We start from the raw sequence: 20,450 nt of genomic DNA, 5'->3' as shown, positions 1-20,450 counted from the left end.
AAGCACCTATCACCCCTCTTTAGTATAATCTAAGCCCCTCATCCTATATCTCCTGAGTCTGAGAACTCAGCAGTTCTCAAACAGAATTTATTGGGGAGCCTTTTTTTTTTTTTTTTTTTTTGAGACTGAGCCTCGCTCTGTTGCCCAGGCTGGAATGCAGTGGTGCGATCCCGGCTCACTGCAACCTCCACCTCCCTAGTTCAAGCAATTCCCCTGCCTCAGCCTCCCAAATAGCTGGGATTACAGGTGCATGCCACCACGCCCAGTTAATTTTTTTGTATTTTTTTAGTAGAGACAGGGTTTCACCATGTTGGCCAAACTAGTCTCAAACTCCTGACCTCAGGTAATCCACCTGCCTCGGCCTCCCAAAATGCTGGGATTACAGGCATGAGCCACTGCGCCTGGCCTTTTTTTTTTTTTTTTTGTTAGACAGGGTATTCTTTGGTTGCCCGGGCTGGAGTGCAGTGACATGATCATAGCTCACTGCAGTCTCAAACTCCTGTGCTGGAGCAATTCTCCCACCTCAGCCTCCCAAGTAGCTGGGACTACAGGTACACACCACACACCTGGTTAACTATTTTTGTAGAGAGCGAGTCTCATTATATTGTCCAGGCTGGTCTCAAACTCCTGGCCTCAAGAGATGTTCCTGCCCAGCCTCTCAAGTAGCTGGGACTGCAGACATGCATTACCACGCTGACTTTTTTTTTTTTTTGAGACGGAGTCTTGCTCTGTCTCCCAGGCTGGAGTGCAGTTGCGTGATCTCGGCTCACTGCAAGCTCCGCCTCCTGTATTCACACCATTCTCCCACCTCAGCCTCCCGAGTAGCTGGGACTACAGGGGCCCACGACCACACCTGGCAAATTTTATTTCTGTATTTTTTGTAGAGACGGGGTTTCACCGTGTTAGCCAGAATGGTCTCGATATCCTGACCTTGTGATCCACCCATCTCAGCCTTCCAAAGTGCTAGGATTAAAGGCGTGAGCCACTGTGCCCAGCCCATGCTGGCTGATTTTTTAAAAATTTTTTGTAGAGCTGAGGATCTCCCTATGTTGTCCAGGCTGGTCTTGAACTCCTGGCCTCAGGCGATCCTCATACCTTGGCCTCCCAAAGTGTTGGGATTACAGGTGTGAGCCACTGTGCCTGACCTTTGTTTTTTTTTAAGTGGAGACAGGGTCTCTCTATGTTGCCCAGGCTGGAACTCCTGGCCTCAAGCGATCCTCTACCTTGGCCTCCCACAGTGCTAGGATTACAGGTGTGAATCACCTCACATAGTTCTATTATTATTATTATTTTAATGAAGTGTAACAAACATACAGAAAAGACCAAGCACGGTGGCTCACTGCTATAATCCCAGCACTTTGGGAGTCTAAGGTGGGAGGATCGCTTGAGCCCAAGAAGTTCAAGACCAGCCTGAGCAATACAGTGAGACCCCTGTCTCAATTAAAGAAAAATAAAATAAAATTTAAAAAAATACAGAAAAGCCTACATGTATATGTAGCTTGATGAAATTTCACAAAGTAAATAAACAAGCTAATTGCACGCAGTTCAAGAAACAGGATACCACCAACCAGTCTCTCTGAAGACACCCTAATGCTGCCTGTTAATCACTAGCCCACCCCTGTCTCACTGTAGGGGTTGTGAGGAGTTCCTTCCAGATCTTCTGTTTCCTAAAACTGCTGAGAGGCTTGTGTCAACTGAGCTATGCAGGTAGTTTAGATGCATGGTGAGGTTTGGAAAACATTCCTGGAAGCCTTACAGTCTCCTTGGTCATAAGTAAAACTAGAGGATGCTTTGCTTTCAGCCTGGAACACAGCACAGCTGTCTGGCTGCATTTCCCCATGGAACAGTGGGCATTTCCTGAATCTGGGGTCTGCAGAGCACGTGGTGACAGTTCCCAGGTTCAGGAAGCTCAATTGGTCGGCTCCAGCCTGGGCATGTGGCCCTCTCTCCCTGGAAGAAGTTGCATGAAGAGGTATTTTTGGAAGGTGCAGGAATTCTGTAGCCACTTGGAAAATGCCTGCTCATAGGCTGGGCTGAATTTTCATTTTCAAATGATGATGTGGCTGAGGGGCCTGACCTGCCCAGTTTTCCAGGATCTAGGGGTGGAGAAAGTCAGGAGTCCTGCTCACTTCTTTCTTTTTCTTTAAATTGTATCACCCTTTTCTTTCTGCCTTAAATCCTTGTATCCTGGAAGCTTCAAGAGAACTGCGAGGTGCTTCACGCAGGTCATTGGCTCTCTGATGCTGTGTGCAGGTAAGTGTTTCATCTTGTCCCAAATTAGCCAGGGCTTTTAGGTCACTTTAGGTCGAGTGAAAGTTTAACTCTCAGTTCTCCATCAAAGATCTTTGGCCCTGGAGTCCTCACCTGGAGTTTCCCTGGCCTTTCCTGGCAGGACCCTGAGTGACCCAAGTGTCCTCCTGTTCTCCCTGGGTCCCGGCTCCGGTGCCCTGCTGGCCTTCTTTGACAATTGCAGCATTTGCTGTTCATCTAGCCATTCATTACCCGTCCGTCCGTCCATCCATCCATCCATCCATCCAGTGCCAGGCCAGTTGCTGCTGGTTGTGACAGACACATTCATCTCCTTCTTATTATTTTATTTTATTTTTTTTTGAGATGGAATCTTGCTCTGTCGCCCAGACTGGAGTGCAGTGGCAGGATCTCAGCTCACTGCAACCTCCACCTCCTGGGCTCAAGTGATTCTCCTGCCTCAGCCTCCCGAGTAGCTGGGATTATAGGCGCCCATGACCACACCCAACTAATTTTTGTATGTTTAGTAGAGACAGGGTTCCACCATGTTGGCCAGGCTGGTCTCAAACTCCTGACCTCAAGTGACCTGATCGCTTTACCTCCCGAAATTCTGGGATTACTGGCGTGAGCCACTGCATCTGGCCTCAAATTTTTCATTTCTGAGGGACTCCCCATCTCTGCCATTTCCCACCTCTGCCACCATCTTCCCTCCATGCCAGACCCCAGAATGAAAATGTCATGAAGAGAGCTTTGCTGCATTTGTATCCTTTTTTTTTTTTTTTTTTTTGAGACAGTCTTGCTTTGTCACCTAGGCTGTGCAATGGCGCGATCTTGGTTCACTGCAGCCTCCACCTCCTGGGTTCAAGCAATTCGACTGCCTCAGCCTCCTGAGTAGCTGGGACTACAGCTGGGTGGCACCATGCCGGGCTAATCGCTGTAGTTTTAGAGAGGAGGTTTCATCATGTTGGCCAGGATAGTCTTGATCTCCTGACCTCATGATCCGCCAGCTTCGGCCTCCCAAAGTGCTGGGATTACAGGCGTGAGCCACTGTGCGGGGACTGTGTCCTTCTTAAGAGCAAAGCAATGCCAACAACCCCCAAAGCAAAAGCGCTGGAGGGCAATGCTGCCTTTTCAGTTCTCAAAGCCTGCACATTCCTAGGTATGTTGCATAGACTTTCCCTCCAGGAGGTGAGGTTGCTGTAGCAAGGAGTCCTCACTCCTCCTTGGCCAGCTATTCTCTAGTAGTGAATTCCCAAGGCAGACGCGGTGCAAAGCCTGGCCTAGAGGAGAGAAACTCGCAGCTCTCACTGGGATGGCAGCAAGCACTGGTCCATTTCCTCTGCTTCTGAGCCGTGCCAGGGTTGTGTAGGCTGTTTGGAAGAAACAGGCTGTAAGCCCTTTGAATTGCCTAAAGAGGGGGAAAAGCCATCTATACTCTCAGGTGAGGTTATCTTTTAATTTTTATTTTTTTGAGACAGAGTCTTGCTCTGTCGCTCAGGCTGGAGTGCAGTTGTGCAGTCTCGGCTCACTGCAGCCTCCACATCCTGGGTTCAAACGATTCTTCTGCCTCAGCCTCCCGAGTTGCTGGGATTACAGGTGTGCACCACCACACCTGGCTAACTTTTGTATTTTTAGTAGAGTTTGGGTTTTACCATGTTGACCAGGCTGGTCTCGCACTACTGATCTCAAGTGATCCACCCTCCTTGGACTCCCAAAGTGCTGGCATTACAGGTGTGAGCCACCGCACTTGGCCAATGCTCTCTGGTGAGATAATCTAATTCTGGGCTGATCACCTGGAGAGGTGAGGCCCAGGAGGGAAATTAGATACACAGAAAGAATGTTCAGAATCTATGAGGCTCATTAAATTACACAGAGAAATAGAAATGTGATGTGAACCAGATGTGCATACAGGCTTGGAAAGTTTTTCAGGAACGAGTTTTCCTTTTAAAAAAAGTTATGTATTCATTCTTTGTAAATAGGTAATCCAGGCCAGGCATGATGGCTTATGCCTATAATCCCAGCATTTTGGGAGGCCAAGGTTGGAGGATTGCTTGAGCCCAGGAGTTCAAGACTGGTTTGGGCAACATAGCAAGATCCCATCTCTAAAAAAAAAAAAAAAAAAAAAGAATAAAAGACTGGGTATGGTGGCTCACACCTGAAATCAGCACTTTGGGAGGCCAAGGTGGGCAGATCACATGAGGCCAGGAGTTTAAGACCAGCCTGGCCAACATAGTGAAACCCTGTCTCTACTAAAAACACAAACATTAGCTGGGCATGGTGGCAGGTGCCTGTAATCCCAGTTACTCGAGACGCTGATGCAGGAGAATTGCTTGAACCTGGGAGGCAGAGGTTGCAATGAGCTGATATTGTGCCATTGCACACCAGCCTGGGCAACAGACCGAGACTCTGTCTCAAAAAAAAAAAAAAAAAAAATGCAGGGAGTGGGTGGCGTGCACCTGTAGTCTTAGCTACTCAGGAGGCTGAGGTGGGAGGATCGCTTGAGCCCAGGCATTTGAGGCTGCAGTGAGCTATGACTATGCCACTGTACTCCAGTCTGGGTGACACAATGAGGCCCTGCCTATTAAAAGAAAAAAAAAAAAGGTAATCCAAGCACATAGCACATATTTTTTTTTTTTTTTTTTGAGAGGGAGTCTTGCTCTGTCACCTAGGCTGGAGTGCAGTGGCACGATCTCCGCTCACTGCAAGCTCCACCGCCTTCTAGTTCACGCCATTCTCCTGCCTCAGCCTCCTTAGAAGCTGGGACTACAGGCGCCCGCCACCATGCCTGGCTAATTTTTTTGTATTTTTAGTAGAGATGGGGTTTCACCGTGTTGGCCAATATGGTCTCGATCTCCTGACCTCATGATCTGCCCACCTCGGCCTCCCAAAGTGCTGGGATTACAGGCGTGAGCTACGGCGCCCGGCCAGCAACATTAATTTTTTAAGGTGCCAAAGAGTACATAGCGAAGAATTAATCTCTTTCCCGCTCCTGTGTCCAAGTCCTTCAGTTTCCCTCTCAGAGACAAAACTGTTACCAACTTAATGTGTGCATCTTTCTTGATATTGCCTCTGAAAATAAGAAGTGTGTGTGTGTGTGTGTGTGTGTATTTTAAATATATACAAATGGGTATATTATACACACAGTTTTGAACTTTGTTCTTTTCACTTGAGTATATTTTGGAGTCTTTTTTCCTACTAGCAGATGTACTATATGTGTTGGGGCAGATTTAGAAAGCAGGAAAAGTTCATCTTGTTCTCAATAACCCTGAGCTTTGCTTCAGATCAAGCTGCTTCTTACTTCTGCCTCAAAGGTTAGACCCTGTCAGCTACAGACAGTGTAGTCCCTGGGTTGCCTGAAGCTGTCCTGCTCAGTGAGACATCCTGCCATGTGACAGGTTTCACTGAAAGGATTGTGTCCTTTGTTCTTACTGAATTCCCACATCTGGAATTCGTTCTCACAGTTTAATATGTGGTAGGAGGACCAGTGTCAGCTCCCCACGTGGCTACTCAATTATTCTTCCAGGTCTTATAGGTGGGGGCAGGATTTTCTGGGCAGTGTGGGAGGTCATCTCAGATCTCCATCTCCACTTTGTGGAGAGAGCCTGGCAGGGGCTGTGCACCGGCGGTGGCTTCTGTATTACTGAGGTCATGGTGAATCCTTTTCCTGAAGAGGTCTGAAATGTAGAAAGCAGAATGGAACTTGGCCCTTGCTTAACTGGTTAGAGGATCGCTTAAGGTCAGAAGTTCGAGACTAGCTTGGGCAACATAGCGAGACCCTGTCTCTAAAAACAAAACAAAGGCTGGGTGCGGTGGCTCACACCTGTAATCCCAACACTTTGGAAGGCGGAGGCAGGCGGATCATCTGAGGTCAGGAGTTCAAGACTAGCCTGGCCAACATGGCGAAACCGTGTCTCTACTAAAACTACAAAAAAAATTATCTGGGCATGGTGGCAGGCGCCTGTGATCCCAGCTACTGGGGAGACTGAGGCTGAAGAATCACTTGAACCTGGGAGGTGGAGGTTGCAGTAAGCCAAGATCATACCATTGCACTCCAGTCTGGGCAACAAGAGCGAAACCCATCTCAAAACAAAAACAAATAACAAAATTGCTGTCTACTGTCTTATAGTCAATTTTCTTATCTGTGTGTGTGGGTGTGTGGGTGTATACATACATACATATATATATATATATATATTTTTTTTTTTTTGGGTGAGAGGCAAGGTCTCACTCTGTCACCCAGGCTGGACTGCAGTGGTGCCATCACGGCTCACTGCAGCCTAGAACTCCTGGACTCACAGGATCCTTCTGCCTGGGCTTCCCAAAGTGCTGGGATTACAGGAGTGAGCCACCATACCCAGTCAGTTGGTTATCTGTAGAAGGAGATATATGTACCTTAGACAGTTGCTGTAAAGATCAAATGAGGGCCACACAAAAACTTCTACACAAATGTGCATAGCAGCATCATGAGTAATAGCCAAAAAAATAGAAACAGATGTCTATCAATGGATTAATGGATAAATAAAAGGTGATGTCCAGCCAGAAACGGTGGCCATGCCTGTAATCCCAGCACTTTGGGAGGCCAAGGCAGGCAGATCACTTGAGGCCAGGAGTTCAAGATCAGCCTGGGCAACTTGATGAAACCCCGTCTCTACTAAAAATACAAAAATTAGCCAGGCATGGTGGCACATGCCTGTAATTCCAGCTACTTTGGAGGCTGAGGCACGAGAATCCCTTGAGCCCAGGAGGTGGAGGTTGCAGTGAGCCAAGATCACATATCTCCACTCCAGCCTGGGAGACAGAATGAGACTCTTCTCAAAAAAAAAAAAAAAAAAAGGCGATGTCCGTACAATGGAATATTATTTGGCCATAACAAGGAATGAAGTGCCGATACATGCTACAACATGGATGAACTTTGAAAATATTATACTATGTGCAAAAGAAGGTAGTTACCGTCTTGGGTTCAAGCAATTCTCCTGCTGCAGCCTCCCGAGTAGCTGGGCGACAGGCGTCCACCACCATGCCCAGTTAATTTTTGTATTTTTAGCAGAGACGGGGGTTTACTATGTTGGCCAGGCTGGTCTCGAACTCCTGACTTCAGGTAATTCACTAGACTTGACTTCCCAAAGTGCTGTAATTAGAGGCGTGAGCCACCGCACCTGGCCTAGTAGACAGTAATTTTGAATACAGCTGTTAGATTCTGCACTCATGCCTTCTCCAATCCATGTCAACACAGTAGAAATAATTGCCTTGACAGAATCTGGTGTAGACGTGTCTCTAGGAAGAAACTGTAAAATGAATGGATAATTTTGTGAAATGTCTGCCCTTTCCCCACCCTTCTTTTTGCCTCTTTGCCTTTTTCTCCCTTCCTAGTTTTTATTTCTTTATTTTAGGGCGTCAGCCCCCCACCTCTGTGGTTGGGAGGGACTATTGCACGTCTACACTCTCAGTGCGGATGAAATAGTGTTTGCGTTCGTTATTTGCATTTGCGCGTTATCTCCCCAGGAGATGACAGCTCCTCTGCCAGCAACGGGCAAAGGTGGGCTCTGAAGCAGAGGAGGGGAATTATCAGGAAAAACTCATTTTATTGTCCTGTCCTAGGGTTTCACTGATGAAGGCCTCTGGGCCACCCACGTGGGGGGTGGGGGTGGTGAGGATCGCCACCTGCCCGCGGCTCCCCTGCAGCCAAGCCACGCGCGCCGTTGCTAGGGCAACCACCCCGCCAGGCCAGCGGCTGCCGGGAAGCCCCCTAGGGAGCGCGCACGGGCAGGGCTGTGGGTGCGCGGCCGGCTGCGACGTCAGACCCCCGCCCCTCGGCGCCGGCCGGACCCAGGTCCATGCCCAGCTCCACCTCCCTCAGTGGGCAGCCGGCCGGAACCCACGAATCAGAGCAGCCGACACATCGCCCGCTCAGCCAATCGCAGCACTTGTGTGATCCCGCCACCGCCCCGGACCCTGGAGGTCCGCGCTGAGGCGGCGACCGCTGGAGTCGCTGCTGAGGCGGCCTCGGGTGCGGGTCGGAACGGGGCTCTTCTGCGGGGCCGGTCCGGGCTGGCAGCTGCTGGCGCCTGGCAGTGAGGGCGGGCTCCCGAGTGGCCCCCCACCGAAGGCGGTGGGACTAGCGGCTGAGGCCAGGATGCCGTTCAGGCGGCGCGGCGGCTCCTCTCTCATCCTAGGTAAGGGGGATGCGGCGCTCGGTGCGGCTCCGCTCCCCTCTCATCTCCTCACTCCCGGCCCCGAGACATCCTTTGGCCCGTTGTCGCCTCCTGCCCGCTGCCTCCCGGTTGTCCAACCCCACCCCCAAGCGCAGAGCCCCGGGTCTGGCCCGTCCGGCCCCTGCTCCCACGCCCCTTCCCCCATCGCCGGCGTTTCCCGGGCTCGGCTTCTCCCCGGCCGCGGGGGCCTCTCCCCTCTGCCCTTTCTCTCCCTTCTCGCAGCCCTGGGACCACGTCCTAGCCTCGCAGTCCCCAGGAATGAGACCCTCGTCTCGCCGGGATCGGACATTTGCCCCCACCTCTACCCCGGCTGCTCTTCTCGAGCTCATCGCCCCATCATCCTACCCTTTGTACGTTGTCCTGTCTGCATGGCAGTCGCCCGCCCCCCTCCAGGTGTCCCTGGGTCTTGCCGTTTTGCTCCTAAGTACTTTCCTTTCCCAACTCGCCTCTTCTCCCCTCACTTTGACCACCCACCATCGCGATCTCCTTTTACTTCCCTTACACTTAAACCTCCAGACACTTTCCCACTCTCTGGAATGTCAGATCCATCGTTTTTTTTTTTTTTTTTTAAGTGAGAGAGTCTCGCTATGTTGCCCAGGCTGGCCTCGAACTCCTGACCTCAAGCGATCCTTCTGCCTCGCCCTCCAAAGTTTTGTGATTACAGGCGTGAGCCACTGCGCCCAGCTCAGGTCCATAGTGTAGTATCTTCATTCGTCCTTACATGAGCTGCACCCCATAACATGTAAACTCCCTTGCCCAGAGTCTAGCACACAGTAGGCCTGGCATATGGTGGGTGGTCACGCATGTTAGCCTCTTCCTCCTTCCAGGCCTTTTGTACTTTCCAGATGATGGTAGCAAGAAGTCCATTGTCCACAGGGATTTGACTCTGCCTGAAGAATAGTATGGGAGATGGCAGGAGAAATTGGTGAACTCCAGTAAAGCGATTAAATGGTCACTTACTGCATTCATTAAGAAGAAACAATTCTGCTATCTGTGCCATGTATTGTTTTATGTTAATTGCCTTTGTAAAGGATTCTTAGGCTGCTAGTCCGCGAGCTTTGCAGTATAATTACTCCCCATCCCCTCTCCATCCCCATCTGCAGTGTTTAGGGAACCTTTCTTTTTAGGAAAGAAAGAGCCCCTACCTCCCAGCTAAAATGGCATAGTATATAAGCAATGTTTCGTGTGGTTATCTATTAGCTGGATAGTCCAGGGAGCTTCAATGAATTTTCATCTTTTAAGAACCAGAAGGAATCAGGATTTGGATTTCCTGGAATCAGCTGCTGTACAGACCAGATATGCTTAAGAATGAAACTTCTTACAAGTCCTCTAAGAGTGAGAGGAATTATCCACCCCTCTCCCTCCGCCTCTCCAAACACTCGCTCTCGGAGGAGGTAGCGAGTTGATTTTTAAAAAAGAGTAAAATACATTTGACTTTTTAAAATGATAAAAGCATTGTCATTGGCCCTGTACTATTCTTGCCACCTTTGCTCTGATGGTCTCAAGCCTGGACAATCAGTCAGCTTTTTCTGCTCCTGGGCTCCCAGGGCAGGCTGGCGAAAATCATGTAACTAAGCTGCTGGGTGCTGTTTCTGCACTTCTGGATCCTGGAGATCCTTTGACTTACTCTCTAGATTCCTCTTATGTCCTAAAATCTAAATGGCTGTTTATAGATCTTCACCATTCTTCTCTGACTCTTTGTCCTACTCTTGCCTTCGCTTCATTGCTTATTTTGCCTCTTAACTCCACAGAAGAAATTGGTGGGCATCGGCCCTGAACTCTTAAGGAGCTGTCATTTTTGTCTGTGCCTGTCTGTACCTGATTTCTAATATCCTTTCTTTTGATCTCAGAGGAAGAGGGGTCTTCCTTTCTAAAGCTAATCTCTTCCCATATTATTATTTTTTCTGTTGGACGGTATACATCTTCAGGTTTCCATCATTCAGACCAAAACAAAGCTTTTCTTGATGCTTCCCTTTTCTTTTTTTATTCTTCTCAGATTAACGTGGCATTCCTTAGGGTTTCGTTTTTGTTCTTTTCTCTAATTTCCTTGTGTGATTACATGTCCTGTCGTGGCTTCAAATAGCACCTGTATATTTATGGTTTTTGAAGACATCTATTTGGTCCCCATTTCTCTGGAACCTCAAGTTCTAATTTTCATCTGCCTTCTGCATAGCTGTATGTGGATGCTTGATTACTTCAAATGTGGTTACCTTTTCCTTCCCTTTCTCTCCACCCATAGCCCCCTTCAAGCACATATACAAACATTCCTATTTTAAGATCTTTACTCTAAAAACCTTAAAATCATCTTCTTTTCTCCTCACATTAAGTCTAGCATAGATCCTATTGTTGCTACCTCAGATCTTTTTTCCCCCTTTCTTCATAAGATCTTTTTTTTCCTCTCTCTTCATTGCCAGAAGACTGGTTCAGACCTCGGTTATGCTTTTTCTGAACCTCTGGGTCCTGTAGTTCTACTTCATCCTCCACATTGCTGCTGGAATTGGTTCCATTTCTGAGACATCAATCTGATCATGCTGCTTGTTTTCTTTAAAAATTCTCATCAGCTCCCAAACCCTTAGCATGTTGAGCCAGTCCTTCCAGGCCTTCTGCAGCATGGGCGCATCTCCTTCCTGGGCCCTTTGTAATCCAGAGAAAAAAGCAGTAAAGAAACAGACCATTCACTATAGTACAATCAAGACTTTGACAGAGATGACTACAGGGTGCTCTGGGAGCATCACCCTGGAGTGAGGACATGTTTCTGTCTACAGGCATCTAGGACTTTTTCTGACTACCCTTTCTCCTCAGTTTGGGTTAGGTGACTTTTCTTTGTGTTCCCACAGCACTCTGTACATACTTCCATCTCCATTTTTACCACTTATACCATTTTTACTTTTTTTTTTTTTTTTTTTGAGACACAGTCTTGGTCTGTTGCCCTGGCTGGAGTGTAGTGGTGCCATCTCAGTTCACTGCAACCTCTGCCTCCTGGGTTTGAGCAATTCTTGTACCTCAGCCTTCCGAGTAGCTGGGATTACAGGCGCCTGCCACCACACCCAGCTAATTTTTGTAATTTTAGTAGAGACAGGGTTTCACCATGTTGGACAGACCGGTGTCAAACTCCTGACCTCAAGCAATCCGCCTGCCTCATCCTCCCAAAGTACTGGGATTACAGGGGTGAGCCACTGTGCCCAGACCATTTTTACTATTTATTATGTTCTGTTTTCTTATTTTTCTCCCTGACTTGAGAGTGAACTCTTTAAGGAAAAGGGTTGCATCATATCTCATTGTATCTCCAGTTTCTAGCAAATTGCCAGGCACATAGCGCTCAGTAAACTAAGTTTTCAGAAGAGCTAAATCTAGATAAGGAAAGGTAAGGGGAGATGGGCATTTTGGAAGAGAGGGTAACATATAGAAAAGTGTGTCATAGGCTGGGTGCAGTAGCTCATGCCTGTAATCCCACCATTTTGGGAGGCTGAGGCAGGTGGATCAAGACCATCAAGACCTGGGCAACATGGTGAAACCCCATCTCTACTAAAAATACAAAAATTACCCAGGCATGGTGGTGAGTGCCTGTAATCCCAGCTACTCAGGAGGCTGAAACAGGAGAATGGCTTGAACCTGGGAGGCGGAGATTACAGTGAGCTGACTCCAGCCTGGGCAAGAGTGAGACTGCATCTCCAAAAAAAAAAAAAAAAGTGCGATAACCTGGTGTTTTTGGGAAAGAACTGGTAATTTGGAAAGGCTGGAGATTGGGCACGATGAGCGATGAGGCTGGGAAGGTATATAGGAGCCGCTCATGGATGACCTTGTGTGTCCTAACACATAATCCTGATGATAGCGAGGAAGCTTTGAAGGATTTCATCCTGGGCAGATCTTACAAAGTCTGTCTTGTTCCCATCTCAGGCTTTGTATCTTGCTGCATGTGCTGCCTTTTGCCTCAGCCATATAAAATCACCTCCATTAGCTGAACATGCCTAAATGGCTTTATGTTTCTCTTTCTCCATGGAATGCATTTTTCCACTTAGATTATACAGTGGAATAATTTTAGATTTTCCACCTGTAGATTATACAGGCGTCTGGTTACCTCTGCAGTAAAGCCTTCCCACATCTGCCTGCAATCCATCTCTCTTCATCTCTACTGTCATTTACTTGTTTATATGTCTTTCTCTACTCTAATGGTAGGGCTTTGAAATCAGGATGGGTTTTGATTCATGTCTGCATCCCCTACTCTGGCAGGTAACATGAATGAGTATTGTGACCAGGTATATTTTGATTATATTTATTTATTTTTCTAGAGATGGGAGTCTTGCTATGTTGCCCAGGCTGGTCTTGAACTCCTGGCTTCAGGTAACCCTCTGCCTTGACTTCGCCAAGTGTTGGGATTATGGGTGTGAGTCACTGCACCTGGCCCCAGGTGTATTTTCAGAAAAATTACTCTGATCTCTGGTAGCATTGTAGAGAACAGGTTAGAGAGGGGCAAGACTAGGTGCACAAAGACCAATTAAGGCAGTCATTATAGGAATGTAGGTGAAAGATGATGAGGCCAGTGAGGCCAAGAGGTTAGATTTGGGAGTGAATTTGTGGAGTAAGGAGAACTGGTTAGGTGTATAGGTGAGAGGGAGAAGGAAGGGTCAAGGATGACTTACTGAGTTCAGGCTTGTGTGTCTGGGCAATGGTGGTTCTGTTCATCCAGGTAGGAAATGCAGGAAAAGAAACACATTTTCAGGGAAAAGGAGAAAGCCAATGATAACATCTTGATGCCCAGGAAATAGCCTGAGAGAACAGTTGACCCTGAAGATGGAGATGTATAAGGAGGGTCTGTGCTAGAATTGAAAGTGAAGTCATCAGAAGTAGGTGAGATTGCCTGGTTCAGTGATTTTCAACATAGGCACTACTTAAAAACCACCTGGGGAGCTTTGAAAGAATGAGGATGGGGGATCGAGGCATCCACAGGGATTCTGTATCATTTGGTCTGGTGCAGGTCCAGACCTTGTTACTTTAAAGATGCTTCCCATGAGATAGGTAGCTAGGACTGAGAACTGGGCTGAGAGCCCAAAGAGGGAGTGATAGAACCCTGAAGAACAATAGTAGTAACTCATCCTTTAAATATCAGGATAGCTGAGTGTGGTGGCTCACACCTGTAATCCCAGAGTTTGGGGAGATTGAGGTGGGAGGATTGCTTGTGACCAGGAGTTTCAGAACAGCCTGGGCAACAAAGCAAGATCCCCATCTTTACAAAATATGAAAAAATTAGCCAGGTGTGATGGCACATGCCTGTAGTCCCAGCCATGTAGAAGGCTGAGGCAGGAGGATTGCTTGAGCCCAGGAGTTTGAGGCTGCAGTGAGCTATGATCATGCCATTGCTCTCCAGCCTGAGTGACAGAATGAGACCCTGTCTGTCTGTCTGCTTCTCTTTCTGTCTCTCACACACACACACCAGGATAAATCCTGCCTTCGTTGACATAGTTTCTTGTGTACATTTACCTATTAAAGGACTTATCACATTTTATTTCTGCTGGGTCCATTTTTATAACTAAGGAATTCCTTGAAGTCTGAAACCATGCCTTATTTGTCTTTTCATCACTGCCTTGCATAGTACTTGATATATTTTAGAAACTTGATAAAAGTTGGTTGAATAAATCAGTTGATAAGTGATATAAAACAGAGCTTGAACTCATGATTTTGCAAACTGATCAGTTGTTTCTTTGCTGCTTAACAGGTCACTGGTCAAATATGCATAAGTCATTCCTGTTTTAAAAACATACAATGTTGCCAGGCACAGTAGCTCACGCCTGTAATCCTAGCACTTTGGGAGGCCAAGTCGGGGGGGGATCACGAGGTCAAGGGATGGAGACCATCCTGGTCAACGTGGTGAAACCTGGTCTCTACTAAAAATATAATAATTAGCTGGGCATGGTGGTGGGTGCCTGTAGTCCCAGCTACGTGGGAGGCTGAGGCAGGAGAATCCCTTGAACCCAGGAGGCGGAGGTCGCAGTGAGCCGAGATTGCGCCACTGCACTCCAGCCTGGCGACACAGCAAGACTCTGTCTCAAAAAGAAACAAACAAAAAAAACCCAAAACAATTTTTATAAATTGGAGTGGATTAAGATAAGTATTATTTGCTCTGTAATGTCTTGGCTTTTAAGGTGGTTAAGCTGTGACAGTTATACAGAGGTTCATTCAGGCTTTGTCTTTAGAAGATACTATTTAAAATAGACTTTATTTAATATGATTAAGGTATATTGATCTTGTATCTTTTTAAAACAAATAGCTCTGATTTTAGGCTCATGAGCTTTTTAAATTTTTAACTAGAACAAAAACTATCAATTTGATAAAAGATCTTGAACAGTGGCATAACAATTTCTTTTTAACTAAGAAAATTAAGGAAGTAAGGAATATGCCTTAAGCAAGCCCTATACCTAAATGAATCTCACTGGGATTGGTGATAGGTAGGAAGAAATAAATAATTCCTATATATTTAAGCACTGTTACAGGAAACACCTGTGATTGCTCATCTACTGATATCAGTGTATTTTCTTTTTTTTTCTTTTCTTTTTTTTTTTTTTGAGATTGAGTCTTGCTCTGTCACCCAGGCTGGAGTGCAGTGATACAGTCTCGGCTCACTGCAACCTCCATTTCCCGGGTTCAAGAGATTCTCCTGCCTCAGCCTCCCAAGTAGCTGGCATTACAGGCTCCCGCCACCATGCCCAGCTAATTTTTGTATTTTTAGTAGGGACAGGGTTTCACCATGTTGGCCAGGCTGGTCTCGAATGCCTGACCTCAAGTGATTCCCCCACGTAGGCCTCCCAAAGTGCTGAGGCATGAGCCACTGCACCTGACCTCAGCGTGTTTTCTATTTTCTGATTTCTCAGGGCTTAGATATAAACCATGGAATCTTTTGTGTTCTTTTGTTCTTTGTTTTTTCTTAAGATTTTGTCAGCTGTTTCTTTTTATGGGATTTGTGGTTGACATTTCTTTGCTTTTAACATTTGAGAAATGTTGAGAAACTTTTTTCAGATGAGAAACCCTGTCATTAGAATTCATTTTCTTATAGGTAACATCCTCTCTCTCCAACTGCTTTAGAGGTTTTTTCTTTGTCTTTAGTTTTCAGAAGTTAAATTATGATGTGTCTGCACGAATTTCTTTGGGTTTTCCTGTTTGGAGTTCTCTTATTTTCTTGAGCTGCAGATTCATCTTTTTATCACATTTGAGAAGTTTTCAGTCACTTCATAGAATAATTTTTCAGTACTACTCTCTGTCTCCTTTCATTCTGTGACTGAATGTTAGATCTTTTGCTACTGTCTCACAGGATGTGAGGCACTGTTTTCTTTTAATTTTTTTCCAGTCTTATTTTTTTGTCTGTTTTTTAGATTGGGTAATTCTTGTTTCAAGTTTATTAGTTCTTACCTGTGTTATATTCATTCTGCTATTGCGCTAACCCACCGAGTTATTATTTTGGTTGTTTTTCAGTGCTATAATTTTTATTGGGTTCTTTATTGTCTATTCTACTTCTTTGGTGAGATTTTCTATTTCGTCATTTGTTTAAAGAGTGTATATAATGGCTTGTTAAAGAATAATGGCTACTTTAAAATCTCTGTCAGATCATTCCAACATCTGATTCATCGTGTTGTTGGCATCTGTTAACTGTCTTTTCTCATTCAAATTGTGGTTTTCCTCGTTCTTGCTATGATGAATGACTTTTGATTGTATCTTGGACATTTTGGATATTATGTTAGGAGTTATAGATAATATTTAAACTGTATGTTTTAGTAGACAGTCACCTTAGAAGGAGCATGTAGCTCCCAGCCTGCGTTTTGTTTTGTAACAGCTTTATTGAGATATAATTCACATGCCACATGTTAAACCATTTAAAGTATAAAATTCATTTACTTTTAGTATATTTATATAGTTGTACATCATTACCACAAACAGTTTTAGAACATTTTCACTACCCACGAAAAAACCATACCACGCACTCCTTAGCCGTTATCCTCTCCTACTCTTCATCCTCTCCATCCCTAGGCAACCACTAATCTATTTTATGTCTTTATAGGTTTATATTATATAGAATAGAAATATCTATTTTGAACACATCATAAAAACAGAATCATATATAATATTGTCCTTTATCTCATTTTTAGAGTAATATTTATTATTACCCCATATTTACTGATTTTTTGTAATTTTTAAGTATTTATAAGTATAAATATAAATTATATTTATTTATAAATAGCGAGCTGCAATTTATTTTTGTAATATTTTTGGTTTCAAAATCCAATTAAAATTGGCCGTATATAATGAGTTCGGAAGTGTCGTTAAGAATTGGTGTTGCCAGTGCGGTGGCTCATGCCTGTAATTTCAGCACTTTGGGAGGCCAAGGCAGGCAGATTGCTTGAGCCCAGGAGTTCAAGACCAGCCTGGGTAACATGATGAAAGCCCGTCTCTACAAAAAAGCATGAAAATTAGCATGGTGTGGCGGCATACACCTGTAGTACCAGCTACTTGGGAGGCTGAGGCAGGAGAATCTCTTGAACCTGGGAGGGGAGGCGAGATCCTGCCGCTGTACTCCAGCCTGGGCAACAGTGTGAGACCCTGCCTAAAAAAAAAAAAAAACACCACCACCAACAACAAAAATACATAATATACGTTTAATATGTTTTTAAATATGTATTATATACTTATGTGTATATTTTTGTTGGTTTTTTAAATATATATTTTATAGATTTTTTACATGTATGTATATTATATATTATAATAAACAATTTATAAGATATGTGCATTAAATATATAAATACATATTAATATATGTTTTTAAATATATATTTAATATATTAATCTATATTATATTAACTATATATATATATATATATATTTTTTTTTTTTTTGAGACGGAGTCTCGCTCTGTCGCCCAGGCTGGAGTGCAGTGGCCGGATCTCAGCTCACTGCAAGCTCCGCCTTCCGGGTTTACGCCATTCTCCTGCCTCAGCCTCCCGAGTAGCTGGGACTACAGGCGCCCGCCACCTCGCCCGGCTAGTTTTTTGTATTTTTTTAGTAGAGACGGGGTTTCACAGTGTTAGCCAGGATAGTCTCGATCTCCTGACCTCGTGATCCGCCCGTCTTGGCCTCCCAAAGTGCTGGGATTACAGGCTTGAGCCACCGTGCCCGGCCAACTATATATATATATTTTTTGAGATGGAATCTCACTCTGTCACCAGGTTGGAGTGCAGTGGCGCAATCTTGGCTCACTGCAACCTCCGCCTCCCGGGTTCAAGCCATTCTCCTGCCTCAGCCTCCCAAGTAGATGGAACTACAGGCATGTGCCACCACGCCCAGCTAATTTTTGTGTTTTTAGTAGAGACGGGGTTTCACCATGTTGGCCAGAATGGTCTCCGTCTCTTGACCTCGTGATCTGCCCACCTCAGCCTACCCTCCCCAAGTGCTGGGATTACAGGCGTGAGCCACCATACCTGACCCTAATATATATTTATTTATTTTTGAGATGGAGTCTTGCTCTGTTGCCCGGACTGGAGTATGGTGGTGTGATCTCAGTTCATTGCAAGCTCCGCCTCCTGGGTTCACGTGATGCTTCTGCCTCAGCCTCCCAAGTAGCTGGGACTACAGGTGCTTGCCACCACGCCCAGCTAATCTTTTGTATTTTTAGTTGAGATGGAGTTTCACCATGTTAACCAGGATGGTCTCAATCTCCTGACCTCGTGATCCACCCGCCTTGGCCTCCCAAAGTGCTGGGATTACAGGCATGAGCCACCACGCCCAGCCTCCTAATACATATTTTTAAAACGAATTAGTATCAATTTTTTTTTTTTTTAACGTTTGATAGAATTTACCAGTGAAGCCATCTTGTCCTGATTTTTCTTTGTGGAAAATTTTTAATTACTCTTTCACTTGCTTTAGTTGTTATATATTTATTCAGATTTTTAATATTTTCTTGAATTACTATTAATAGTTTGTATCTTTTAGAAATTTGTCCATTTTATCTAGGTTAATTTGTTGGATTACAGTTGTTTATGATCACTTTTATTTTTGTAGGGTTGGTAGTTATGTCTCCTTTTCATTACTGATTTTCATAATTTGAGTCTTCTCTCTTTTGTGCTTGGTCAGTCTAGCTAAAAGATTGTTAATTTTTCTGATCTTTTCAAAGAACCAGTTTTTGGTTTTGTTGATTTTCTCTATTCTATTTTCTGTTTTATTTATTTCACTGTAGTCTTTATTATTTTCTTCCTTCTGATGGTTTTGGTCTTGTTTGCTCTTTTTCTTTTCTTTTGTTGTTTTTTTTTTTTTGTTTTGAGACAGAGGCTTGCTCTGTCGCCCAGGCTGGAGTGCAGTGGTGCGATCTTGGCTCACTGGAACCTCCGCTTCCCAGGTTCAAGTGATTCTCCTGCCTCAGTCTCCTGAGTAGCTGGGATTACAGGCACCCACCACCATGCCCAGATAATTTTTGTATTTAGAGACAAGGTGTCACCATGTGGGTCAGGCTGGTCTCAAACTCCTGACCTCAAGTGATCTGCCTGTCTTGGCCTCCCAAAGTGTTGGGATTATAGGGGTGAGCCACTGCGCCCGGTCCCCCTTAGGATTCATTCTGATGTCATTTTCTTCATGTAGCCTCTTCTGAGCCCATGGATGTGATCCTTCCTTGAAATGCACATATGTCTTTGTTCATGCCTTTTGTATGATCTTTTTATTATTTTATCATGGCATATATGGTTAGTTTCTTGTCTTCTGTCCTTGCTAAGTTGCTAGTTCTTTGAAGGCAGATCATAAATCATACTCATTTATATGCTCATTTAATATATGTAACATTTAATTGAAATGTATGAGTAAGATTTTCTACCCTGTAAAAATTAAGTAACAGTACTGATACGTTTTTATAATTATTGGAAAGGTATAAGAAGACAATGAAAATTCAGTTTTGCCCATAGAAATTGTTTTTTTTTTGTTTTTTTTTTTGAGTTGGAATCTTGCTCTGTCGCCCAGGCTGGAGTGCAGTGACGCGATCTCAGCTCACTGCAAGCTCTGCCTCCTGGGTTAATGCCATTCTCCTGCCTCAGCCTCCCGAGTAGCTGGGACTACAGGTGCTCGCCACCAGGCCCAGCTAATTTTTTGTATTTTTAGTGGAGACAGGGTTTCACCGTGTTAGCCAGGATGGTCTTGATCTCCTGACCTCGTGATCCTCCCGCCTCGGCCTCCCAGAGTGCTGGGATTACAGGTGTGAGCCACCGCACCCCGCCAGAAGTTGTTACTATAGGGCTGGGCACCGTGGCTTACGCCTGTAATCCCAGCACTGTGGGAGGCTGAGACAGGCGGACCATGAGGTCAGGAGATTGAGATGATCCTGGCTAACACAAGTGAAACGCCATCTCTACTTAAAATACAAAAAAATTAGCCAGGCGTGGTGGCGGGCACCTGTAGTCTCAGCTACTTGGAAGGCTGAGGCAGGAGAACGGCATGAACCCAGGATGTGGAGCTTGCAGTGAGCAGAGATCATGCCACTGCACTCCAGCCTGGGCGACAGAGTGAGACTCCATCTCAAAAAAACCCCAAAATTGTTGTTATAGTGGTTTCCTTTTTTTTTTTTTTTTGAGACAGAGTCTGGCTCTGTCACCTAGGCTGGAGTGCAGTAGCACAATCTCAGCTCACAGCAGCCTCTGCCTCAGCCTCTTGCGTAGCTGGGACTTCAGGCGTGTGCCACCATGCCTGGCTAATTTTTTTTTTTGTATTTTTGGTAGAGACAGGGTTTCACCATGTTGGCCAGGCTGGTCTCGAAGTCCTGACCTCAAGTGATCCACCCGCTTCAGCCTCCTAGAGTGCTGGGATTATAGGCATGAGCCACTGCACCTGGCCATAATAGTGGTTTCTGATCAAAGATTTGATGCCCAGCTTTTCATAGAGAACATCACAAAATTCCAGCTCCAACTAATTTTGGGTTAGAGGCATAATTTCCCACAACAAACATGAGAAACCTACTTTCATATGGGAGTG

At 45.4% G+C, this 20,450-nt stretch overlaps 2 protein-coding genes across 16 annotated transcripts in view; both read left to right on the top strand.

Annotated features, from left to right (window-relative positions):
• Nucleotides 1-20,450, top strand: part of RABGEF1 (RAB guanine nucleotide exchange factor 1) — a 1,203,668-nt gene that overhangs the window by 722,631 nt on the left and 460,587 nt on the right. The gene's annotated exons all lie outside the window — the stretch shown is intronic.
• TPST1 (tyrosylprotein sulfotransferase 1) overlaps nt 8,097-20,450 on the top strand; it is a 144,715-nt gene continuing 132,361 nt past the window's right edge. For all 4 annotated transcript variants that reach the window (XR_004433011.1, XM_033193402.1, XM_033193401.1 and 1 more), the window contains exon 1: nt 8,097-8,420. The gene's annotated coding sequence lies outside the window, so the exon portion shown is untranslated. The remainder of the gene's footprint in view (nt 8,421-20,450) is intronic.

Source organism: Trachypithecus francoisi, unplaced genomic scaffold (assembly GCF_009764315.1).
Source record: "Trachypithecus francoisi isolate TF-2019V2 unplaced genomic scaffold, Tfra_2.0 Lachesis_group4, whole genome shotgun sequence".
NCBI classification, from domain to species: Eukaryota; Metazoa; Chordata; class Mammalia; order Primates; family Cercopithecidae; genus Trachypithecus; species Trachypithecus francoisi.
The sequence above is the reverse complement of the archived record's forward strand: the minus strand, read 5'-3'. Positions and strand labels throughout refer to the sequence as shown.